This window comes from Typopeltis vanoorti, chromosome 11, assembly GCF_054136105.1.
Source record: "Typopeltis vanoorti isolate ZY-2024b chromosome 11, IOZ_Tvanoo_1.0, whole genome shotgun sequence".
In the NCBI taxonomy this organism is placed as follows: Eukaryota; Metazoa; Arthropoda; class Arachnida; order Uropygi; family Thelyphonidae; genus Typopeltis; species Typopeltis vanoorti.
In genome coordinates, this window is record NC_143559.1 from 90,108,929 (window position 1) to 90,134,714 (window position 25,786).

The 25,786-nt window shown below is 35.1% G+C and overlaps 1 long non-coding RNA gene across 18 annotated transcripts in view; it reads right to left on the reverse strand.

The window, feature by feature from the left end:
- Positions 1-22,826, reverse strand: part of LOC150101839 (uncharacterized) — a 141,445-nt gene extending 118,619 nt beyond the window's left edge. For 5 of the 18 annotated variants that reach the window (XR_016548996.1, XR_016548994.1, XR_016548992.1 and 2 more), the window contains exon 1: positions 11,454-12,302. This is a non-coding gene — a long non-coding RNA (uncharacterized LOC150101839). Of the gene's footprint in view, positions 1-4,745; positions 4,871-7,842; positions 8,111-11,453; positions 12,303-22,422 lie in introns of those variants that run through there. The other 13 variants (XR_016549000.1, XR_016549002.1, XR_016548993.1 and 10 more) reach the window with 13 other exon arrangements.
- Positions 22,827-25,786: the final 2,960 nt, after the last annotated feature.

Sequence of the window (25,786 nt, forward strand, 5' to 3'; positions counted from 1 at the left end):
ATCAGATCGTCTGCTAGGGATCTTTCTTCTTGCTACATCCTCGTAGTCACCATTGCAAGTCTCTAGTTCATGCCTGATTGTTTTTACTGTATTCAGGGAGCATTGGGCAGCAGTCGTAATATCCTTATTTTGATGGCGGGCACGAATCATCATGATACAAGTTATTCTCTTCCATGATTCAGGTGGGTTCCAGCTATTCATCCTTTCTGACATCTTGTATATGAATGAAGAAGGGTCCAAACTTTTAAATGAAGAGAAGTGTGTGTTAATACATGTAACTTACGGAAAAATATAATTAATTATAAATATGTCAAATTTATCCCGAACACCCTGTATATATATATATTTTTTTTTTTTTTTTTTCATTTTCGCTGTTTGTCGATAATTATGAAGTGGGGGAAAAACTGTATATAAGAAGTCATTACGAAATGCATTTTTTTTTTTTACCCCATTGTCTATGATCATTTACTTATTATATTTAGTGATTGTTGACTTCTGTTTATCTCAGATTGTGGTAACTCAAATTCGTTTGCATATCATATTTTATAAAAGCTGTCATGTTACGATGTTGTCTTAGAACAATACTGTTCGGTAAGAGATAATTTTTCAAGTGTCCACTTCTGAAAATTATCTCTTCATAGTGATTATCATATACTGTAAAAATACGATTAAAAAAACCCGTAGAAACAGCACTGACAAAGGACAGGATCATTTGCTTGTGTACGGCCAGCGCCAGATTAGATCGCGCCCTGGGGCAAACAATTAAATACTCCCCCCCCCCATGGTTTATAAGACAAAAATATAAGAAATTATGCAAAACGATTACATAATAATATTAATTAAATGTTTGCTGTACGGGGATATCGTACAACAAAACTGTTTCTAAGCTCGTCTAAATTTGAATTACAGTATAAGCTATGTCCGTCTCTATCGATATAGTTGCTAGACCAACCAATCTTTCTTGGGTCACTGCTGTTCGCAAATAATTTTTAATTAGTTTAAGCTTGAAAAAACTTCTTTTTCCGCGCTTGCTAAGCTGACAGGAATTGCTAGCGTAACGATGGCGCCTACCGCAATATGGCTGAACGAGCGCCCTTATTAAGCTGCGCCGTGAGGCAAGCTGCCTCTATGCTACACCCTGTCGACGGTACTATGCTTGTGTACCTGTTTATATTAACATTTAAAGAATATTATTTTTCTTGAAAAATAATATTCTTTTGGCTAACAAATATTTAAATGCCTAAAAATGTCTTACATTTTTTACATTATTGTTTGCCAGTAAATAAATTATAATTACAGTAACATAATGATCTTGGATAGAGTTAGGAACACTAAATAAGACGTAAACTGCAAGAAAAATTTATCTTTATAAATACAGCAACCATACTGGCCATCTAAAGTAGTGGAGTCACCTTAGGCAGGTGTTAAAAATGTTTCCTCTCAACTAGCACGCGAAAAGAAAAAAAAGACTAACCGGCCAGAGAATAAACTCAGTTTACAGATAAAATTGCTTTGCAGCTAACTGCAATAAATTGGTTCAATTTTATTTATTTCGTGTGGGGGTCCCTCGTCCCTTAGGATGGGCTAAGCCATCCTAATGAGGGATTAAGTATGTATTTTATGACTGTAGATCCGTGTGTGTGTGTTCACGGGGCCGGTTTGCCTGTTCTGAGGGACGAAAAACCCGAATTTCGGGTAAAAAAAACCTCTACCTTCGTGTGAGACCTGCTAACTCACATTTCGTCGAAAAATGACCAGATATAGGTTTCTCACGTCTTGGACGAAAATCGAACCCAGGTCTTTCCGACCAAAGGGCTTCGTCTATACCGACTGAGCTACAGAGGTTCATATGGGCTCAATAAGACGGTGCCATACTTGCCTATATGGGCCTCAAGGCAGTTACAATCATAAGCTAAATAAATAAATCTAAAGTAATTATCCACCTGGTAGCAACAAAGAAAATTTATCATTCAGTATATGGTAAGAATTTAGCCACTTTTATTATTTACAGCAAAGCTATTTTTAACTTGTGCGTGGTCATTTGTTCTCACTGAGAGATGAGTAACTCAAGTTTCTGGGGGAAAGAAAAAAAAAAACTTTGCTACCACCTCCGTAACGGTAACTCGTTTTCAATCGAAAAGCTCTGGTGAAGGTTTTTCGCCTCCTATACTGGATTCGAACGCAGGTCTTTCCAACGATTGAAGATGGACTACCATTTACTAAAGGACTCGAAGGAAGCTGTTGTCCTCTCAGTATATCCAAACATATCACTGTGATTATGAGTATATGCAGTGCCGCCTCGTGGATAAGAGGCGCCTTTGTTCAAAGTATTTCGACGCCCCATGAAATAGAATTTATTATTTATCGTCTTGAAATGGCGTCCCTCCTGATCAGGCGCCTTTGTGTGTGTGGGGGGGACAACCTACACATCGGCACGGGGAGGCCCTGAGTGTATATATATATATAGGATTTATGTAATGGTGTAGATGCACAGAAGTTCCGTTTTGAACATCACTGAATTATTGAGATGCTGAGGTGGTCATGAATGCGATGTGTTTGTGTCAGAAAGATTAGAGAGATGAAAATCAGCTAAAGAAGAGAAATCTATTTATGGCTAGGGATCCCAAGTGTCACCAAAGATATGTGGAAGTTAAGTTTCTTATGAGAAATAAGTTAGGGCTGTGTTCCAATAACACTGAAGTTCACTTGGCTGTCTTGATCCCGCTGTAGAATGACAAGGTGTTTAAGATTGGTTATAAAAGATCTTGACTGATCACTACAAGGTTCGTCAGATGAAGAATAGGAAAGGAATGGAGTGTACTTTCATCAGCAGAACCACGGCTAGTACCAGTAGCGCACTAAGGATTTAATCTTGGGTGCGGTGTGGGGGAGTTGAGTAGACGATTTGAGAATACACACTACGCATCGCATACAACCTATGACTGAGCATCTGCAATGATTGCTAATAATTCATAAGTCGTATAGAAATAGAAGACAGGGCACAACATAAATTTTAAAAAAATTAATTTTAATTATTTTTTTTAAATATTTTTTTCCTTTTTCTTTGGGGGAGACACGGGCGGCCTTGAGTATATACAGGGTGCGCCACTGGCTAGGAGTATGAGTTACTCGAGCATTGGTAGAGAAACATGATGGGAGGAAACCATCCATGTAATGAGCGAACAGAGGGAGGGAGGGGGAATTGACTGGGATGAAAGGGCTAATGAGATTGTACCTTGCTAAGTAGGCTTCCATCTACACCCAACTGAAAGTCCTGAAAACGCCAAGTGCAACCATGCGATATTTTCCAAACCTTTCTGTGGTTTATGTCTCAAGACAAATGTTCGCTATGAGATTTGATGTGGATTGAGAGTTGAAGAATTCATTTGGCACGCTAATTATTTGTTGGGTCTTCAGATAGTGAAGATGATCGTCGCTAATAACATTCTGCTTTGTTTTTGAGTGATTTGACGTATAGATAATGGGAAAATGGATTAATGGCTAAATTTTATCTCCCTTTTAGTGAGATGGGGTAGGCTGAATATAGGAGAATTGTTATGAGGATGCCTGATGAGTATAAATGATTTTAAAATCAATTTAGTAATAACACATTTTGAGCAGTTGCAAAGGTACCATCTGGAAGCGAAGACTTGTTGGTACCTTTGTCTTTAGGTTTAAGTCAAGACAGAATACAGTTTTGTCAGTACTCAGATGGATACCGACTAACGGGCAACGAGTAACACGAGGAGGTGAGTATTTGACATTACGTCGGAAACAGGCTCATTCTTCGCATCCCTTAAAAGGCTATATATATAATCTCCCAGTTTTCTAAATTTGACACTTAAGTGACTCCTATTTTAAAATTAATTATAAAATAATCTTCTAGAACTTTTTATTCCCTAGGGAACAGGTGAAGCTCATTTAGCCTTAACTAATATTAGTCCTAACTTTTTCAAGAAAGGTGAGCAGCCAGTTCCTGTACATACTAATGGGAATCCACAGTCAGGAAATTGACAGTTGCTGGCTATCGATATTGTGCAACGTATACCAGATAAATTGGAACAACGAGATATTGCGCCCTTTGACTGGAAAAAAAAATGTGAGAATTTCATCGTGAAGAGAGGCATTTTTATATACGTTTTTCAACTGAGTTAGCCAATCTCGTCTCGACAAGGGTGGTAAAGTTTTCTCCCTCAAACTCGTTTTTTTTTTTTTTTCCCAATTATTATCCCACATACAAAATGCTATTAATAAGCGTTATTAATAGCATTTTGTATGCGGTGATTACTCGCTATCCAGCCTGTTGGTTGGATAGCGAGTAATCACCGGGGCAACAAGACGGCCTACGATTCATTAAGAAGCCGTACATATTTCAATATAATGGGAATTCTAACCAGCTACCTAGAAAGAGATAACTGAAGCACTATTGAAATTGTAACTTTTAATGTGAATACACAATTGTTTAATTATTCTAATAATAATAATTAGCTTAATTTTGTTCAGTTTATGTCTATAAAATGAGCACAATGAAATAAAATATTTGCCAAGAGAACTGATTACTCAGTTTCTTTGCATATTTTTAAAATAATCCTCTAATTTGACTATTTTAAAATTTCTTCTTTAGAAGAATAACATTATTGTGTCATTGTGCAAAGATTTATGAAAGGATAATGGCAACAAGACTAAAAGTAAAATAGAGGAAGGTCTAAGAGAGGAGCAGCTTGATTTTAGAAAAAGACGATTACCTGTTGGTTTGATTTTTTGCTGTGAGGGAAATGATGGACAGACATGGGGAAGAATTTGGAAAAAGCTTCTTGATGTCATTTTTCGATTTTGCGAAAGGCCTTCGATGGGGTTCAATGGGAAGAAGCTGGGAAAGTTTGAAAAAGATGGGTATAGGAAAAGAAGAAATAGTTATGATCAAGTATACGTATGTTAAATGTAAGCGCTATGTGAAGAATAAAGTTGGAAATTCGGAGTAGTTTACAGGTTATAATGGATTGCGAGAAGGAAACATCTTACCTCCATTGCTGTTCATCGTGGAGATGAACAGCATCCTGAATACAGTTTACGACCAGAAAGGAGAAACAGCTATTTGCAGATGATGGTCATTTGAGCGCATTCAGAAGAAGATGGGTTACAGAAGAAAATGGATGAATGGAACCACAGAAGTATTGTTTGCATATTAATAACAAGAACAGTGAGAGCTTGGTTTTAAATTATAGATAAAATGTACAAGATAACAGTGTTAGACTGAAGAATAATGAAATCGTCAATACTTCTCAGTAATGGATTAATGTATGTGTCTGTGTTTCCTCAACCTAGTGGTTGGTGGTGGGGGGTAGGTAGCAATGCTGCTTTACTAGGTAACTGTTATAGAACAAGCTGGTTTTCCGTTGCTTTCCTTGTCTAAAAGTATTCTGTCAATAGATTGCGTGTATGTGTGTGTGTGTTCATGAGGCCAGTTTGCTTATTTGAGGGACGAAATCACCGAAAAAACCTCCACCTTCGTATGAGACGGGATAACTTAGCTTTGATTGAAAAGCCTGATAAAGGTTCTTCGCGTCACAGAGGGTATTCGAATCTAGGTCCTTCCGACCAAAGGGCTCCGTCGAAACTAACTAAGCTACAGGGACTCTGACGAAAAGTTTAGATAAGGAAATATTGATGAGAATTTCACTAGGCCAAAATTTCTTCACAGTGTTAGTAGTTTACTTTGGGACAGTGAAGTCCAGCTGAAGTGCAAGCTTTTGATTGACGAAAGTTACTTTTTTTGGCCTATTTTGTCTTGTGCAGCATAGATACGGAGAATAACAAAAAAAAAAAAAAAAAAGAGAGACATAAATAGGATACAGGCAATGGAAATAAAAGTTTTGAGGGCAATGTTCATTTAAAAAAACGGTACAATAATAGATTGAATGTAGACATTATGAAAGTTTTAAGGAATAAAAAGTGTTGAAGAAATGCTTGTGAACTCTCGCTTGAAAGTTTGGACATATAATGAGAATGAATTTAGAAAGAATACCAAGAAGAATATATAAAATTAAAACTTCAGATAAAGATGATTTAAAAAAAAAAAGACAGAAAGACACTTCAGCTGGAACGGTGTTCATGAAAAAAGAATATGGAGGAATAGACAGAAATGGAGAGCTTTGATCTACTTGACCTGACAGTTTCTGTCGGAGCAGAGCAGTTGTTGAGAAAGAACCTATATATATATATATATATATATATATATATATATATATATATATATATATACAGGTTACATAAAAGTTTCCTGGGGGGGGGGATAACAATTATCACTATGGCATTTTGAAGAACTTTCTATAATTATATAACATTCATTTAACCAAAATGACATATTTTATTACTTTAAATAATAATTAATAACCAAAACATAAGATATTTGGTTATTAATGAATGATTACTTGATGTAAAATTTATCTTTTATTCACTTATGATGAATCTAACATTCTAACATAAAACTGCTAAGGTGTGGAAGAGTTTCGCTCTCTAGGTATCTTAGAGAGCCTGGTCTTTGATGAGAACCAACAGCTCGAAACAGCTGTCACGTGAAACCTAATTTAATCACTAACAAACAAAAAAAAAAAAAAAGGAAAAAAGGCGAACATATAAGGGGGTCCTGGCAGCGTTTGTATCTTTCAAGTAGTGCAAACCAATGCAGAAGGTTATATTCTTATAAGTTTTCTAAACTTTTCTTAAGTTTCTTTTTATATTTGTCTATAAATTATGGTTGGATCCATAATATTCTTCATTTTCATATTATATCTGTGCCAAATTGAAGTTTTCTGGCTCTATACTTTAGTATTTTAGTTCATTTTTGCAATGAAAATTAATAACTGATACAATTTACTTATACATAAATATTATACTTGCTTATGCAAAAGTAAAACAAGTATAGTATTATGTATAAGTACTACACTTTTTACTTATAAAAAACAATAAATAAATTATTCTAATTTATTTATTTTTATTAAAATTAGGGTTTCTTACGAGAATTTTATTCTTATATTGAATTTCGTATTATATTTATTATAAAATGTTGATCCAAAATACTCTTAAATCGTGAAATTTTCCTTAGGACAAGCTTAACCAAGTTTGGCCTAATCAGCCTAAGATAAGATAAAGACTGCTGCTTCCACCGTTCTAATCTTAACGTTATCTCACTGAAAGTTACTGAACCACGACATTCAACCCATGCGAAAACATTACATTACAGATAATGCCAGTTTTTCCTAAAGAACTATAATTTATTAGCTTATATCATTTTACATTACCTATGACTGGAATATGCAATTCAATATTTTGATGATATATTTAAGAATTTTCTAAACGGGAATGATCAAAATCATTTGAATTTTGATTTGAAAGTATCGTCTTTCTAATGATTGTTCTGTTGCATTAAGCAGTAGGACTCTGATGCCATTTTGCTTTTCGCATTTGTTAGATATATCTATGAACAGCAGCTCACTCAGGATTTAATCTTGGGGGGGGGGGGGGGTGAGTCGAGTAGACGATTTGAGAATACACACTACGCATCGCATACTACCGATGACTGAGCTTCTGCAATGATCGCTAATTCATAAGTAGTATAGAAATAGAAGGTACGACACAACATAAATAAATAAATAAAAATAATTTTAATTAGGAAAAGATTTTTGGAAAATTTTCTAGTGTTTAGTTTTTCCCCTTTTTCTTTGGGAGGGGGACAGCCCCCCCCATGGCTCTCACTCTGGGTGCGCCACTGTCTATGAATACCATTTTAAAATATATATTTAAAAATACATATTGAAATCATTTTAAAATATATACACTAACGAACTTACAGAAGTGTTTATTTTTATTTTCTTACACACACACACACACACATATATATATATATTTGTTGTTGTTGTTGTTGTTGTTGTTGAGCTTACAGTCCTTTCTTTTCTGTGCTTTTCCAAACATCTGCAACACTCATATCACGTGATTATCAGACGTCAGCTGACATTTTTATTAATGTTGGCGTCTGTTTTGTAGTTTGGACGCTATGATAAATAAATATTCATTTGCTGTGTCTGCTCACATTTACCACCGAAAAATCAAACTACAAAGCCGGAAGAAAAAAAAAAGAGAAAAAAAAGTGCCATTAGTAGATTATGATTGCACAACACTCTCCATATTCACTAAACATTTCTACTAAGACTTTTAGTTAACTCTATATCTTTACATAAAACTTTTCATTTACAAGTTTACATAACCCTTACATAATCCAAAAATGGAGTTTTAGCTCAAGAATCGACGATTTATTGGCATCTTCCATTAGCTTATCATTAGAGGAAGGTTGATTTTTCTTCTTTTTTTTACAGACAAGGGGAATATTTGTGAACAGCGAAGTTCTTATAGCTTTATGTTTACCCATCACTGCTTTTTAATCCAATCCACAGAAGATTGTGTTAACCTATGCACCTCAGTGTAGTAGGTAAACTATGGATAAACTAAGGTAAACCTTTCTTCAGTGATTCGCCCCGCAGTCTATAGTGGGGAAAAAACGAAAACACTTCCACTCGATCAACTAGCCAACTTGAAATATACTGATATTGTTAGATTTTGCAAATAAATTTTAACAGATCGCTACGAGGCCTAGTAGTACTAGGCCTCGTAGCGACTAGGCTAGTAGCATTTAGGTTGCGATTAATTATCATGGATAATCCTCTTAACAGATTATCTTAGCTTTCTAATAGAAGACGGTGAAATTATTACGATTTTTTAACTCGTCAGTAAAAAGTTCTCAACAAGACTCTTGAGAACTAAAAACACTCGTTTGGTTCGACAAAGAAGTTTCTCGCTTATTCTTTTTTTTTTTTTTTTGTAGGGGGGGGGGTGTTAGCTCCTATAGATCCTCCTCCTCCTCCCAAAGAAAGAGGATCACATTGAGGACCATAGTACTTGAACCATTATTGTCCAACCCCCCGTGTTAATGGTACTGCGCATAGATTTGAGGGAGATTTTAAATATTTACAGATAATCATGCAGATCAGGAACTATTAAGAAAGATGTTGATATAGTGGCTTTTCAGAATGATTTAAATAAATCACCCGAATTCAGAAAAGTAGGGATGACCGTTCAACATAGATAAATGTAAGGTTTTTGCATTGTGGAACTCAAACTTATATAAGGCTATGTATCAATTTCGTGGGTACTATATTGTTGTAAGTTATAGAAGGAGGAGTGCAAGAGTTCTGGGGATAAGGTGGATAGGAAACATACTTTCAGGGAGTTAGTTACATTAGTTTTTACTCGTGTAAAAGGATTGTAATTTGTAATTTTTAAGGAATATAATTTATACAATGGTAAATAGCAGGAAAGGGTAGAGAAAGACACAATTGAGTTAGCGAGATAGATATACTTAATGTTTCAAAGGACTGAAGAAATACAGGGGTGGGGAAATTGTAAAGGCGCGAAAATGAAAGAAGTGAGGTATCGATTTTTTGTTTGTTTTATTTGTTGCTGTTTTGTAAAGATTGATAGGTGAGCAGAATACCAATGGTGCGCATAGACAATAGATCAGTTTAAGTTTCGTAAATTATCCCTGTTAGATTTATATCCCTCTCGTTATTATCTCCACCTGGTTTATACGGAATGTATTTATAACAGCAATAATAACAAGTAAAGAAATGATACTAGCAATTTTAAAAAGTGCATACCTTAGTCGCATTCTTGTTTAGTGATATCATTCATTATTTCAACAAAAGTGAGAACTTTTTTTCGGCATATGTACTAAAACTATACCTTTGTTTTACCTAATTTTGCCATTAAAATGGCACAATTGACATGATTCAATAACTTTCCTATACACTCAATTTTGTATATATGTCACGGAGAATTGTTAATGTCATTTCGAATGGTTCTGTAAATTAAAAAAAAAATGTCCAAATAATAATGAATTATTATTTGAATGAGTAACATTGAGCATTGAAGTACGCTTCTCTTACACCTGTTTACGTTCAATACAGGTTGAAACTAATGAAAAGTGCTGTGCCCTCTAGCACACCACTAGTCACCTGCATTCTCTTAGGTTTGGCTTCACTATATACTATCTCATGTAATTCCATCATCTTCATATCTTTCTGTGTTTTTATTCAATTTATCCAATATTTATCCATGCAGAGTTCTCTCAAATGCCTTAGCAAAAGGCATTTGTCAGGAATGGTCAGAATCATCATGATCAGACACTTTGGATAAGGGAAATGCTTATACCATTTCCATTATCCAAGTTAGTTGTCACTTTGTTATAAAACGCTAGTAAATCCCCTATAATGATTACGTGCTTGCATTCATTGAGCTAATTTGTCTATACATTTCATCTTCGTCTGCATCATCAGGCCTATAATAGCACTAAGCTATATATTTTGTCTTGTTCGCTTCTATTTCACACCAAGGTTGAGTGTCAACTCCCAACTTGGTTATTACAGTTGGTTCCCCACAATGAAGTCTATAATGCCTATAATTTTCTGACTAAGTCGAACTCGCCAATTATGAGAACTCCTCCTTATCCTAATGCATAATAATGTGGCATTAGTAAGCATGTCTGGCAATCTCTGTGCAATCTTTATTCACCATCTAATTCTTATTAGTTACTTACGAAGCCCAAATCATTTGCTATCGTAACCCACATTTGGTGATCCTATGCCTGCCATTTGTTTCCAGTCTTTCCGATCACCCTTATTCTTCCGGTTAACACCTTTATTCAACTGTGTACTCAGTCTATTTCTTATACTTCCGTCCCAACACCTCACGTTTTCGTGAAGCACCCCGTTTTCCTTCGCAAATAATAAACGCCTAAATGCATATCCATTCAAATACTACCCATTACGCTGATATAATTCTCTTCCCATACCAGACATTTCCTACATCATTCACATACTATTCACTATTCTGTCTGATAAATCTATACTTTGAATTATTCGCTATTTTTCTCAGCGTCTATCATATCTCGGCAAGTGATCCATTCTCTCTCTCTCTCTATTCGCAGCTAGATTCTTTCATATTTTTTCTCAATTTTTTTTTAATATTTTATAAAATATTTTTTCTCAGTGCGTTTTTTTCAAATCGATTATGTGGAGTTTATCATCATCATCATCAAATTCCTGCCATGTACCCTCAAGGGGTGTACAGAATATGACAGTACTACATGAAAAAATTACATCATTACTAACTTGTCATTGGTTTTATTAAATAACTTGTCATTGGTTTTATTATTGGTTAAATTCTTATTGGTTAAACCAAAATAAAAAAATAAAAAACAAAATAAAAAATGATGTGGAGTTTATAGAGAATTTAAATTATTATCATACTTCACATTTGTTTTTAGTAAACAAAATATTTATATATACCGAACGAATTGCAAGGTAAATGAAAATATTAATTTGATGAAGTTTATTACTCACGTCTTGGATCATTATGCATTCTCTTTGATAAACCACATCTCAGTTTTTCTTGTTAAAACATGAATCCTTCAGTTATCTCAACCGAACTACAATACCGATATTCTGCGTGTGAAAAGTATTCGACTAGTTATTTTTATTAGGTATATTTCAGTGTGTTGCTTTTTAAAGTTTCTTTATCTGCCAAGCCTATTTTAAACAAGAGTTAACATGCAAAAAGGGATTAAAAATATATCGCACCAATTAGAGACAAATAGATTGGAAGAAGCGAACAGCTAGAACTAAAAATATGCAAGATTACGTCACATTCTACTTATTTGACACGGAAGTGTTAAAAAGATTTCTTCTAACGGAACCCATCTGTTCTGCTAGTAATTTTACAGTGCTGTACGAATGCATATACTTATCGCTATGTGTAAAAAAAAAATAAACAAACATGAAAATAGAACAACAAACTCGAGAAACAAATAGGGCGTAACTGTAAATTATTTGGTTCGCAGATCCGAATGTTTTGCGAACGTTTTAAAAGTGTTAGAATCTTTAAATTCCAATATTTTTGTTTGTCATAACAATGAATTTGGAAGCAACCGTATCCTTATTTTACAAAATAAATAAACATCAATTCTTAGTAGTAATGACGTTTTCAAATCTCTCACCAGGCTCTTGCATAATAATAATTTTTTTTTGTTATTTTATTTGAACTTCAGTTCTGTATAGCGTATGACTACGAATTTTACTTGTTTCGCATCCTGTAAGCACGCGAACTGTTCGTACTTACTGGGAAGGGGTATCGTTTACAGGAAATAATTGTGATGTGTGTGTGTGTAGATTGCTGGGGCGGCGACGCAGGAAATTATTCAGTATGGGTGAAGTTAATCATAACTGTTTGAGATTTAATAATTTACGATCAAAGATTTACTTTTACACATAATAGTTATAATGATAATATATTAATATGATTTGATATTAATTTGAGATTTAATAATTCATTAACTATTTTATTCTTCAATTATTTTACAATTGAGATATGAAATTAAAAATTATAATTTATAATAGGAATAAACTAATTTATAATAGGAATGTTCGACTGAAGTTATTAACTATTAATATTAATTTCAATAATTTCGATTATTAATTAGTGGAAATAATAATATTATTATTATCGTTATTAAAATATGATTGAGCATATCAGTCACTATGTAGCACTTAACAATCATTTTATAGTAAATACTATATAGATTATAAACGCATCATTGACATAATAGTAAATTATTTTACTTATTACGATTGTAAATAATAATAATGTTAACCCTGATTAAAGTCACCATGTTTTCAGATTTGAATATAGGACACCTACTTAATTACGTATTACATGACGATATTAACACGTTCATTGACAATCACGCGATATCGTGTGATGCGAGTTCTCACTGGCCGGCCGATCACCCGTTATGGCGTGGACGTCGCTATCGAGTTTCTAAGCGGGATAGTATAGTCGCCACAGCGAAACGGCGCGTAATATTTATATTGGCCACTAGGGAAGGGATCGACTTTCGTGGAGTGAGGATGGCCACCAGCCATTGTCTATTGTTTATGTTAGCCAGTGTGCACAGTGGCGGCGTTCGGACAAGGCGACGACGCGACGATTTTGTTTAATTATTCGTTGATTTAGCGTGCTTGAAGTTTGGTTTTTATTTATTTTGAGTATTGTTTTTTTTTTTTTTTTAGTAAGTTCCCTATAAATGTTGATTTTTGATAATTATTTTTTTCTATTTGTACGTTATTTTTAAAAATTCTGTGTGATTATAAGTGCAAAAGTGGGAAGAGGGGGTGATGGAGAAATTGTTGGCGAACATGGCTTAGGCACCAGAAACGACAGAGGAGATCGCCTAGTCCAGTTCTGTCGGGAAGAAGATCTAACAATAGCAAATACCTGGTTTAAACTTCCACCCAGAAGACTGTACACTTGGAAATCGCCTCAAGATAAACAACATAACATTGTCAGAAATCAAATTGATTATATACTGATAAATAAAAGATTCCACAGTAGTATAAAGAGTGCAAAGACTTATCCTGGAGCAGATATCTCATCAGACCACAATCCCATAGTTGCAGAAGTACGTCTTAGATTAAAATCAGCTAAAAAATCACAAAAGAAGAAAAAGAAAATTGATGTAGAAAAACTGAAAGACCTGAACATAAATAAAAGTGCCAAGACACAGCTTAACCTGCGATTACAACAGATTAACATAGAAGAAAATAAAAGTATGGAATCTCTTTGGAATAGCTTAAAGAATGCCATCGTAACAACAAGTATTGAAGAAGTAGGTTATGTGAATAATATAAAACAACAGGAATGGATGACAGATGAAATTCTTTCTCTTATTGATACAAGAAGAATGTACAAAAACAAAGACCTTGCCAGGTATACAGAAACACATAACATCATCAAGAAAAAAATAAAAGAAGCCAAGGAAAATTGGATGAAAAATTTATGTACTGAAATTGAACTGCTTCAGAAGAAACATGATAATTTCAATGTGTATAAGAAAATCAACGAAATTTCTGAAAAACTGAGGAAAAAGCAAATAGTGTCTCTAAGAGACGAAAATGGAAAAATAGTTCTAGAAGAAGAGAATAAAACACAGATTTGGATAAAATATGTAACAGAACTTTTCAATGATACTAGACAGAAGCCTATAAATATAAAAGATAACATTCAAGGACCAGCAATCATGAAATGCGAAATAGAGAATGCTATTCGAACAAGTAAAACAGGAAAAGCCAGTGGACCAGATGGTGTGCAAACAGAATTTTTAAAATTAATAGAACCAGATAACATCAAACTTCTTGAAAAACTATTTCATAAAATATATGAAAGTGATGAATTTCCATCAGATTGGCTCAAATCTACATTTATCACTGTCCCAAAGAAACCCAAAGCGAATTCCTGTGGTGACTTCAGACTTATTAGTCTAATGAGCCAAACATTAAAAATATTTTTGAAAGTAATTCAGAATCGTATTTATAGAAAAAGTGAAGAAACACTAAGTGAAACACAATTCGGCTTTCGGAATGGTTATGGTACTAGAGAGGCCCTTTTCTGTACCCAAATATTGATACAAAAATCCATGGAAAAACAGAAATCTGTTTTTATGTGTTTCATAGATTTTGAAAAAGCATTCGACAAAGTCAGACACACTAACTTAATAGAAGTCCTTCAAGAAATAAGGCTAGACGAACAAGACATACGACTAATAACAAATCTGTATTGGAATCAGTCAGCTACCGTTCAATTAGACAACATTACCACCAGTGATATTAACATCAAAAGAGGAGTGAGACAAGGATGTGTGCTCTCACCACTTCTGTTCAACATATATGCAGAGGTAATCTTTAAAAAAGCATTGGAAGAATGTTCAGAGGGAATCACAATAAATGGAAAGATTGTTAACAACCTTCGATATGCAGATGACACCGTGCTAATTGCAGATAATATTATAGATCTCCAAAAACTCATTGACAGAGTATACATAGAAAGCCAAAGAATGGGAATAAATATAAACATCAACAAGACAAAATACATGATCATCAGCAAACATCCAGCCTCATCAATGAAACTAACACTCAATGGGAAAAATATCGATCAAGTGTCACGATATAAATATCTTGGTTGCTGGCTTAATGAACGGTGGGATCCAGAAATAGATATAAAGACAAGGATTGAAGTTGCACGGCAGTCCTTCATGAAAATGAGAACACTATTCTGCAATAAAGACCTAAACATGGAAGTCAGATGCCGAATGCTGAAATGCTACGTGTGGTCTATTCTGTTCTATGGAGTTGAAACATGGACATTGAAGGCGACAACCATCAAGAAAATCGAAGCCTTTGAGATGTGGCTATACAGAAGAATGCTAAAGATATCATGGACAGAAAAAATTACCAATGAAGATGTCTTAAAATCCATTGGCAAAGCTAAACATCTTGTACAAATAATCAAGAAACGAAAAACATCATATCTTGGCCACATCATGAGAAACAGCAAATACCAACTTCTACAAACTATTTTGATAGGAAGAATTGGTGGCAAAGGAACTAGAGGAAGAAAAAGAATATCATGGTTTGACAACATCAAGACGTGGACAGGAAAGAGCAGTGCACAACTGCTCTGATTAGCACAAGAGCGCAATTTGTTCGCCAAGATGGTCGCAGACCTTCGATAGAAGATAGCACAATAAGAAGAAGATGTGATTATAAAAGACTGATAATTAAAGTTATAATTATTATATTTAAATGTTTTTTATTTGTAAAATATATAACTTATTTGACCGAATAACATATCACGCGATATCGCGTAATAGATATTTAGAGTACATAAATCCTATGTACATAATAATAAAAGCATATAAATAATATATTTAACTTATTTTGAGCACAATAAAAACTAAATAAAAAAAATAAAATAAATTTGGCCACCACACGAAATTCCAATTTTCAGCTTGGCAATGAACGTGTTAAAGGAATGAGTGAGAAATTGCTTGCATTTTCTAGAACTCACAAAACATCCCCTAATAGTATCTGATAATGTTTCTGAATTTTTGGGCGCATGAATACCGGTTGTTAGACCTTTTTGATCAGAACGAATATGCATCGTTTACTTGAATATGTCTCTGCTGTGAATCTGATAATGCATCGCCACCACTTCCCTATATCTCTGTGCATAATAAAATAGTTTCGTTTGTTTGTTGTTGACTAAGACGAATGTGATATCAGGTTTTAAATGCGACAATAGCGCCATGCGCACAGGTAAATAACTTTCTGTTTCACCTTTTAATGTTAGTACGTTATATCTCTTGTGGCATTGTATAATAAAATAGTTTATCTTGCCTTTTTGTTGATTAGAACAGTGGCGCCTTCTTTCCATGTTCCCATGGTAACTAAATGGTTTTGCTTGCACATAGAAATCAATGAAAAAAATTTTCGTCGAATAAATATTTCCTTTATTTTAATCGGTTGTTGTTGGCAGAGAGCCTCCGTAGCTCACTCAGTATAGACGAAGCCATTTGGTCGGAAAGACCTGGGTTAGATTCCGTCAGTGACGTGAGGAAATTTTATCTGCTCCCTTTCGACCAATGATGAGTTAGCCGATCTCATACGGAGATAGGGTTTTTTTTACCCGGAAACTCGGGCTTTTATATACTAACGACCAACCTATAAACCCACACTCACGAACCTTCTTATATGCAGATGACTGACTAGGCAATAGCTGATCAAGAAAAATCCTTTGATAACATTGAGAAGCAGCTCACACAAGAACTAGAATCCCTTACAGTTTACTGTAAGGAAAACTAACTGAAACCAAATCCCAGTAAAACTCAAATGTGTCTATTCCATCTCAATAATAGGGAGGCAAGGAGAGAGTTGAATACAGAATGGGATGGCTTGAAATGGGTCAATTATCGAAATCCAACTTACCTAGGTGTCACACTAGATAGGACCTTAAATTATAAGCGACACATAGAGAAGACAGCAGCTAAAATTCAAACACGTAATAACGTGTTTGAATTTTAGCGCCGATTAACATCATCTCGGTGGGATGCAAGTCCACAAGTACTGCACATCTCTGCACTGGCACTTTGCTTTTCGACAGCCGAGTATTCTAGTCTTGTTTGGGAAAGATCATCACATGTCAAAATTATTGACAAGGTTCTCAATGAAACGTGTCTGCACAGTACTGACTGCCTTAAGCCTAGAAAAATTGACCATCAATACTGGTATTGCACCTCCTCATATCAGAAGAACAACACAGAGTAGATATGTGGGGGAGCAACAACTAAATGATGAACGGCATCCTTTGTATGGACATGTTGCAGTAAATAGGAGGCTAAACTCAAGGAAAAGTTTTATTCACTCAGTGGAACCGTTGGTTGATTCCATCAAAGCAATAAGGTCAACAATGTGGCAAGAACAATCTCCAGAGGCTCGGTACTTAAACGAATCTTTTAAATCCGGCTTACATCTAGACTGGCAAAGATGGAAGACATTGAGTAGACTTCGTTCCGGAATGGGCAGAACAGTATGTCGACAGGGTATAGCATAGAGGCAGCCTACCTCACTGCGCGGCTTAATAAGGGCGTTCGTTCAGCCATATTGCGGTAGGCGCCGTCGCTACGCTAACAATTCCTGTTAGCGTAGCAAGTGCGGAAACAAGTTTTTTCAATCTTAAACTGATTAAAAATTATTTGCGAACAGCAATTACCAAAGAAAGATTGGTTGGTGTAGCAACTGTATCGATAACATAGCTTATAATTTCAATTTAGAAGAGTTTATAAAAAAATGTTTTTTGTGTGATATCCCATTAGAGCAAACATTTAATTAATAATATTATGTAATCGTTTTGCATTAATGTTTCTCTTGTAATAAAAAAAAATAGCAGTTGAAGATTTTCTTATATTTTTGTTTTATAATCCATCAGGGGCGATATTTCATTGTTTGCCTCATGGCGCGATCTAACCTGGCGACGGCCCTGAAGCAGAATATGGCCAGATGGGGCTACACAGACAATGACAGCTGCTCATGTGGTGAAACACAAACCATGGATCATCTTCTGCAATGCTGCCTGATAGACATTAATAATATATGTACCCAAGAAGATTTAATGCAGTGTAATGAAACAGCTTTAAGGTATATTAATCACTGGATGAGTAAAATTTTACATTTTATGTTTTTGTGTAATATTTTATGCAAGAAGCATTTTTGTCTCTTAATGTATGCTTTTAATCCATATTCTTTAAATGTATGCTTTCAAATGCTTTTAATCCATATTCTTTAAATGTATGCAAAAAGTCATCTGCATATAAGAACCTTCTTATATGCAGATGACTAGGCAATAGCTGATCAAGAAAAATCCTTTGATAACATTGAGAAGCAGCTCACACAAGAACTAGAATCCCTTACAGTTTAACTTATATGTATGATCTTAGATTTTCTGTAGTTCGCACACGAAATAAAATAAATAAAATATGGAGGTAGGGGATTTTTCACCCGTAAACTCGGGATTTTCGTCCCCCAGAACAGCAAACCGGCCAATGAATACACATGGATTACAGTCATGAATACTTCCCAGCCATATGTCGGTCCCGCGCCAGGATAAAATTGGGGGTTGGAGAAAGCAATGGTGAACTACTACCCTGTAAAAATCTCACAAGGAATACTTTGTGGGCAATGCCTGCAAAATCACCTACAGTCGGAAACGACTGAAAGGGAAAATCAGTCATTACTGGCAGTTTGCTCGCAAGTAAATTAAATAATTAATTTTAAAAGGTACTTTGGCCCATTGAACCTAACCTGAAAAAAGACCCACAGTTGACAGACAGTTCTGTGATTCTAAAAACTTTCATCACAACTATCAATAACTCATATTCCTAGTAATTTGTTAGCATTTATAATGCCAAAATGGTTACAAAATTCTACTGCAGCATATGTTATTAATTTTGTCATATGGTAGACATTGCAATTACATAACGTGGCAGCTTGCCTATAGCATCAAATTATGGTATCAGTGAAATGTCTGATTTTTTTTTTTTTAATATTGTCTAACTTTTAAAAAATTTAATATTTTAATTTAATATAATAATTTAAAATAGTTTCACCATCCAATAATTTGTTTTGTTATTATACTTTATGATAACACTCTCTATGAGTATGAGGAACCTTTTTACGGAGAGGTGTTAGAGAGGATTTCGGATGGACTGGAAAGTGTACAAGATTGGTGGAGACGCAATTCTGGGCTGTACAATCGAGATGCTTGGTGGAACATCTGGAAAGATTAGAGAGCAGAAGAAGGATTGGTGGTGGAATAATAATGTGCAAGAAGCAGTGAAGGCTAAGAGAAGACACAGAAGAAGTTGGACGAGTCAAGAATGGGAGAGAACAGAAATGAGTACAGGGAGAGAAAGCAAGAAGCCAAAAGAATTGTTGCGCAGGCGAAGGAAATGGCGTATCAAGATCTTTATGATCAATTAGAAATAAAGGAAGGACAGAGAAAAATTTATTGATTGGCAAAATGTAGAAATAAAGCATCAAATGACATCATACATGTGAAGCAGATCAAAGACTCCGAAGGAAGAGTATTAAGGAGGGATGTGGATATAAGAAACAGACGGAGAATATTCTTTGAAAGGCTCTTGAACGAGGAAAATGTGAGGACCCACAGAGAAGATGGGCAGCTTTATGAGGGGATGGTGCAGAACATCGGTAGAGTGGAAGTTGAGGAGGTTGTAAAGAGGATGAAGAATGGAAAATCGGTGTGCCCATATAGGATCCCAGTGGAGGCTTGGGAAGAGCGCATTGACTTGCTGTAGGATCTGTTCATAAAAGTTTGCCAACAGGAAAAAATGCCTGAGGAGTGGAGGGAAGTACTCTTGTCCCTATTTACAAGGGTAAAGGGGATGCACAAGACTGTAAGAATTACAGGGGAATAAAGTTGATGTCCCACACAATGAAAATCCTAGAAAGGATTCTTGATGGAAGACTGAGGGAGGAGGCGGAGATTGCAAAGGAGCAGTTTGACTTCATGCTTGCTCGATCGAAGAGGGATGCTATCCTTGAGTTAGGCAGATGATGGAAAAGTTTTTGAGAGAAACAACGAGAGTTACATTCGGTGTTTATTGATCTGGAGAAAGCGTACGATAGAGTGCCGAAGCAAGAAGTCTGGGCGAAGAAGATACCGGAGAAATATGTCAGGTTGGTGCAGGAGATGTACAGAAATGTGAAGACAAGAGTCCAGACCTGCCGGGGAGAGACAGAAAGATTTCAAGTGACAGTTGGTTTGCATCAAGGATCAGCATTAAGTCCGTTCCTGTTTAATATGGTGACGGAAGAGGTGAGAGAAGACGTGCATTGGACAATGTTGTATGACATCGTGCTGTGTGTAGAATCAATAGAAGTGGCAGGTAAATTGGAAAGATAGAGGAAAGTACTGGAAGAAAGAGAGGTATAAGACCTGAGCAGAAGTAAGACCGAGTTCATGTGTTGCAAAAGGGATAGCAGCCAAGAAGCAGATCTGGAGCTGGAAGGAAATGTCATCAGGAAGGTTGGCGACTTTAGTACAGCTTAGGTTCAACAGTGAAAGAGGATGGAGAGGCTGAGAAGGAAGTGGGATACAGGATACAAGCTGGATGGAGGAACAAAAGAAAGAGAGATGGCTGGAGTGCTATATGATAAGAGGGTACCGGTCAATCTAAAGGGAAAAATCTACAGGACAGTGGTGAGACCAGCTATGACGTATGCTATGAAAACTGTGGCCCTGAGAAAAATAACATCAGCAGGATGGAAGTAGCAGAGATGAGAATGCTTAGGTGGATATGCGGTGTGACCAAAAAGGATCGTCTGAGAAATGACTATGTAAGGGGAACGGGGAAAGTTAGGAACTTAGGAGCGAAGATACAGGAGGCAAGGTTGAGATGGTTTGATCATGTGACAAGGAGGGAGGACGAATATGTGGGAAGAAAAGTCATGCAGATGGATGTGCAGGGGAGAAGGAAGCGCGGGAGGCCAAAGAAGAGATGGAAGGAGCTGGCGTAGGAGTACCTAAGGATGAAGAACTTAGATGTAGTTGCAGCCCAAGACAGGTGGGATGTGGAGGAGACTCATTAAAAACAGCGGCCCTACTTAAGTGGAATAAGCTGAAGATGAAGAAGGAAAAAAACACTCTCTATGTATAAATCACGGTATTTCTAAATGAAAAGATAGACGCACCACCGAACAGTGCTTGTGGTGGTAAATGTTTCACCGATGACAGGTAGTGTGCACCGGAAGTCCACAACAACAACGACTTGGCTCATCCATCAAAAGAATGGAATACTTGGGTTTCGCCAACACGAAAGAACTCGAAGACACTTTACCAGCAAATATGATGCCACCGTCATGTATACTGCTTTCGGTAACACAAATATGGGATATACGAATTTCATTTAGCTTGCAACATCTTGGACCATTCTCTATATATACAACTTAGACTGTGAATTCCACTCAAGAAAGGCGTAACTCTAGCCTCTGCTCTGGTTATCTAAACTTAGTCTACCATGCCTTTGTCCATGGGACAATCCACAGACTGTTGGTTAGAGAGTGGAATACACAGTATATAAATATATATTTTACAGCGTAACGTTGCACAGTATAATATGAGGTCGTTGAAAAAAGCATTCTATAATATTTGACTAATAACCATTAAACATCATCAAGTGCATATTACAGTAGTTCATAGCACTGCACAGTGTGTGAATAGGTAGGCAAGTGCCCACCTTCTCCAAGTCATTCCACCCATGTCATTAGTATTTTTACAGTACAAAAATGTGAGTAGAAATTTTTTTTTTATTTCTTTCCACCCATAAGTCCAACACTTCTCTTTTCTTTTAATGAAAATTTATAATCTTAAACGTGGAGAGAGAAAGAGAGAGAGAGAGAGATTTATTAGTTATTAAACTTCTAATTGTGTTATGATTATTTATTTATTTATTAAGCAAACCGAAAAAGCAGCGTTTAAGTGGAAAATTCCAAAAGAAGTACAGTAGAAATATTGGTTCCCAAGAAACTGATTACCTTCCTGGAATTATATCCTGCTCATTACTTTTTTACAGTATCCAGAATGCAAAAGTAATCTTCGACTTCTGATCGCTTACTCCTGTTTCCAAGGAAAACATAAAAACATATACAGAAGACATGCAAGCGGCTTTTTACACAATACATTCAAAATTTATACATAAAAAAAAAATCTTATTATAGCCAAATGGTATGTAGCGATCGAAAATACTCGTACTGTAAAAATATTACGAGAACAACTGAAGGAAGAAATATTGAGGAGGAAAAAAAGTTAATGAGAAAACTCATTAATTTCTCCAAAGAAATACTTGAAGTGAAATTACAAAAAAAAATAAAAATAAAAATAAATAAATAAAACAGTACTTACTTTCACTCATTTTTTTGCGTAAAATTTATAGAATAAAACTGCTTAAATACGCAACATTCATCTTCTTTGGAGTGTATGAAAGACACAAATCAGCAATTAACAAACTTCTTTTGATAGTTTGGCCACAACAGCAAGCACGTAACGATAAAATACTTCAACTACTGCGGTGTGTAACCACTTGAAGAAAAAACAATTACTCCTTCAAATTATTTAAGTGGCTTTATCGTCCTAACACTAATTAGTTACATTTAATTTTAATTATATATTTATTTAATATATAAATGCTGGGAAAATGTTTTTGTATTTTTAATGCAAATAGTTTACCGAATGGGTCATGTTTTTCCAAAAAATGTTTGTAAGTTTATTGATTTCGCTCTGCTATTTATTAAAACAGCTTTATGGAATGGAACACTTTTCGTAATAACAAAACGCAAGTCTTCTAAACGATACCCGCATTAAATATGAATCTCATTGTTTGCGCTTAAAGTGTTTTTCTCAGTAGTATAAAGACAGGTGATGCACTTCGCTTTTGCATGAATGCTTACAAGCTATTTGGGGAAATAAAATTTGTTATAATGTTCTACTTTACAAACAGTAAGAAACTGCTTCTGTAGGAATTCAGCAAAGTGGAAAAGTAATTTCTTTTGTTCTTACATTAAGAGCATCACGAAGCTATCTGATATTATGATAAATATTATAAAAATTGTATTTCAAGACAATTCAGCGCTTGAATTACCGAAAAAAAAATATGCGTCATTTATAGGAATGACAAATTTAGTTTTAGAGCGATTTACAATGTAAGCTTTGTGTCAGTGCAATGATAACGTAATTAACGTAGTTACTGAAAATAGTGTACATAATTTACACGTGAGTCATTTAACCGTATACTGAAAGAGAATGTATTTTGCCATCACGACTGCTTATTTTAACTGTTGACGGGTGACTGACTTTAATGAGAGTTAAAGAGTTTTGTCAGGGCAGTTTTCTATTAACTTAATGCTTGGCCACTAAGAGAACTTGAGTTTCATGGGCACTGAAACTACATATAATTTTCTTTTAAATTAAAAGTCAAGGTTTCATTTGTTACTAATTATATAATATTTTGTCAAAATGTCTTGAAGCATATTCATTAAATATAAAATTGATTTTTATTTACTTCATGGATCAGCATTTTTAAATCCCTTTTGTTTGTTTGTTTGTTTTAATGGGGGAAACATAATAAAAGGGCGTGATATGGCTCCGTCTGAGCGGATGGGATTTTATTTTATTTGTGTGTGTGTGTGTGTGTGTGTGTGTGTGTGTGTGTGTGTGTGTGTGTGTGTGTGTGTGTGTGTGTGTGTGTGTGTGTGTGTGTGTGTGTGTGTGTGTGTGTGTGTGTGTGTGTGTGTGTGTGTGTGTGTGTGTGTGTGTGTGTGTGTACTCGTATATACTCTTCTTCAAAATAAGACTGGAAAATTTTCTCTCTTAAAGGAGATATATATTAGGTAAGAAACATTTATTACAAAATTAAAATTGATTGAGATCGAAAAATCGTGTTTCCTTCTGAACAAAATTCCAAAATATTCTAAAGATCGACTAACTCTGGGATCGGAAAACCGGGTGCAAAAGTTCCTCTACTACAGTGTTTCCCAAACGTTCATTACCCACATACCCTTTTTTTAAAATTTTAATATCTAGCTATACGCTAGTGTTATTAAAATTCTCAGGAGAATTCATAATGACATTTTCATTTAAGCACGAATAATTACATCGTGAGGGATATTAGCAAAAGATTACACAACAAAAGGCTACGAATAAGTAAATAGAATAAAAAAAATAATAAAAGTTAAATTCATTACTGGTAGTTATTGTTTAAGAGAACACCTCTAGTTACTGCTATCCCTTTCTGTGCAATCGCGCGTGTCGTATCCTAGGTCCATGGCAGTTTGATTTTTAACGAAAGCAGACCAAACTTGGTTTAAGATTAAGCCTTGATTTTGGTTGCATTGTGGGAATCCTTAGCATTTGAAAGGCTTCCTTGAACTTTCTTATGAAACAATTATGATCAATATAAGGCGTTTTTGTTTGTTGTGTGGAATGCCAAGCCTGATTTATGCTATCTTCTTTTTTTCGACGTCTTTTACGTGTTCAGACCTACGGATCTTCCCTCGAATTTCCCATCTAGTCTACATAGCAAATGCTACAAGAGTAATGAATCTCATAAACTCCTGGTGTTTTCATGGGATAATGTGGAGATTTTGGTGGATGTAAGAATCTGAAGATTTTATGCAATAGTAAAAAAAAATGATGTTTTACTCATGGAGCAACGTAGCCACTTTGTCTGTAACATTCTTGATGTACGGTAGCATGACTGCATTCTTAAAATCTTGTTTAAGTAAGGTATCTGCAGAAGGTGTATTAGGAATTTTGTTGCTCAAATAATCTTTGAAATTAATTAACTCATCAATTGTTCTTGACCAATTAACGAAAATATCATCAATGTAACATAACCAAATGTTTGATTTCTTGTGATAGTTTTTTGATTGCATTCATTTCGAAATTTTCCATACAGAAGTTGACTAAGGCTGGAGAAAGGGGAGAACCCATGGCAAGTCCTTTTTGTTTCCGATATGTCCCGAAATATGAAAAAAAAAAAAAATTTCTATACAGTGTTTGAATAATCTTACTGAGTCTGGTGGGGAAAGATTTACAAGTATATCCACCGTGTCATCCCTAGTACATTAGCGAAAGGACTGACTAAACTTGCTAAGATGTCTGAAGGCTTTATATTTATATCTTTTACCTTTTCGATCAAACGCAAACTATTCTTCACGTTATTCTGCCTTTCCTGTATGTGGGGGAATACCAGGTCGACAGGAATATCTCTTTTTGTGTATTTTTGGCGCGCCATAAATTCTTGGGACTAATAGATGTTCGATGATATTTTTTTTTAAATTCTTCTGGCCAATTGGCCGATCATTATTCTTGTTGTAAAATAATCCCAGTGTTGTAAAATAATGCTTTAGTTTTTATTTCATTGAGTAGGTGTATCAAAACTCTCAAGAACATTTGAACATATTACAATGGAAGTTAAGGTAATGGTGGATAACAATTCGAAGAGAAGTCAATGATGTGTGGTATCTTCTGTTATTCAATAGTGTATTACATAGTATACTTGGCTTCTTTTTTTTTTCACTATGCAATCTTGGAAAATATCACCATTTGTTCAGTCTTCAGTTATCTCTGGTAATGAAGGTTTCTAAAAACAAAGAAGCCATCACGTGCTTCTACTTCATGAACCAGGTATCTCAAATACAAATGCATTAATCCTTTTCATCCACATTTGGAAATCTTAAATACGATACTATATTCAGGGTTCAAAGTT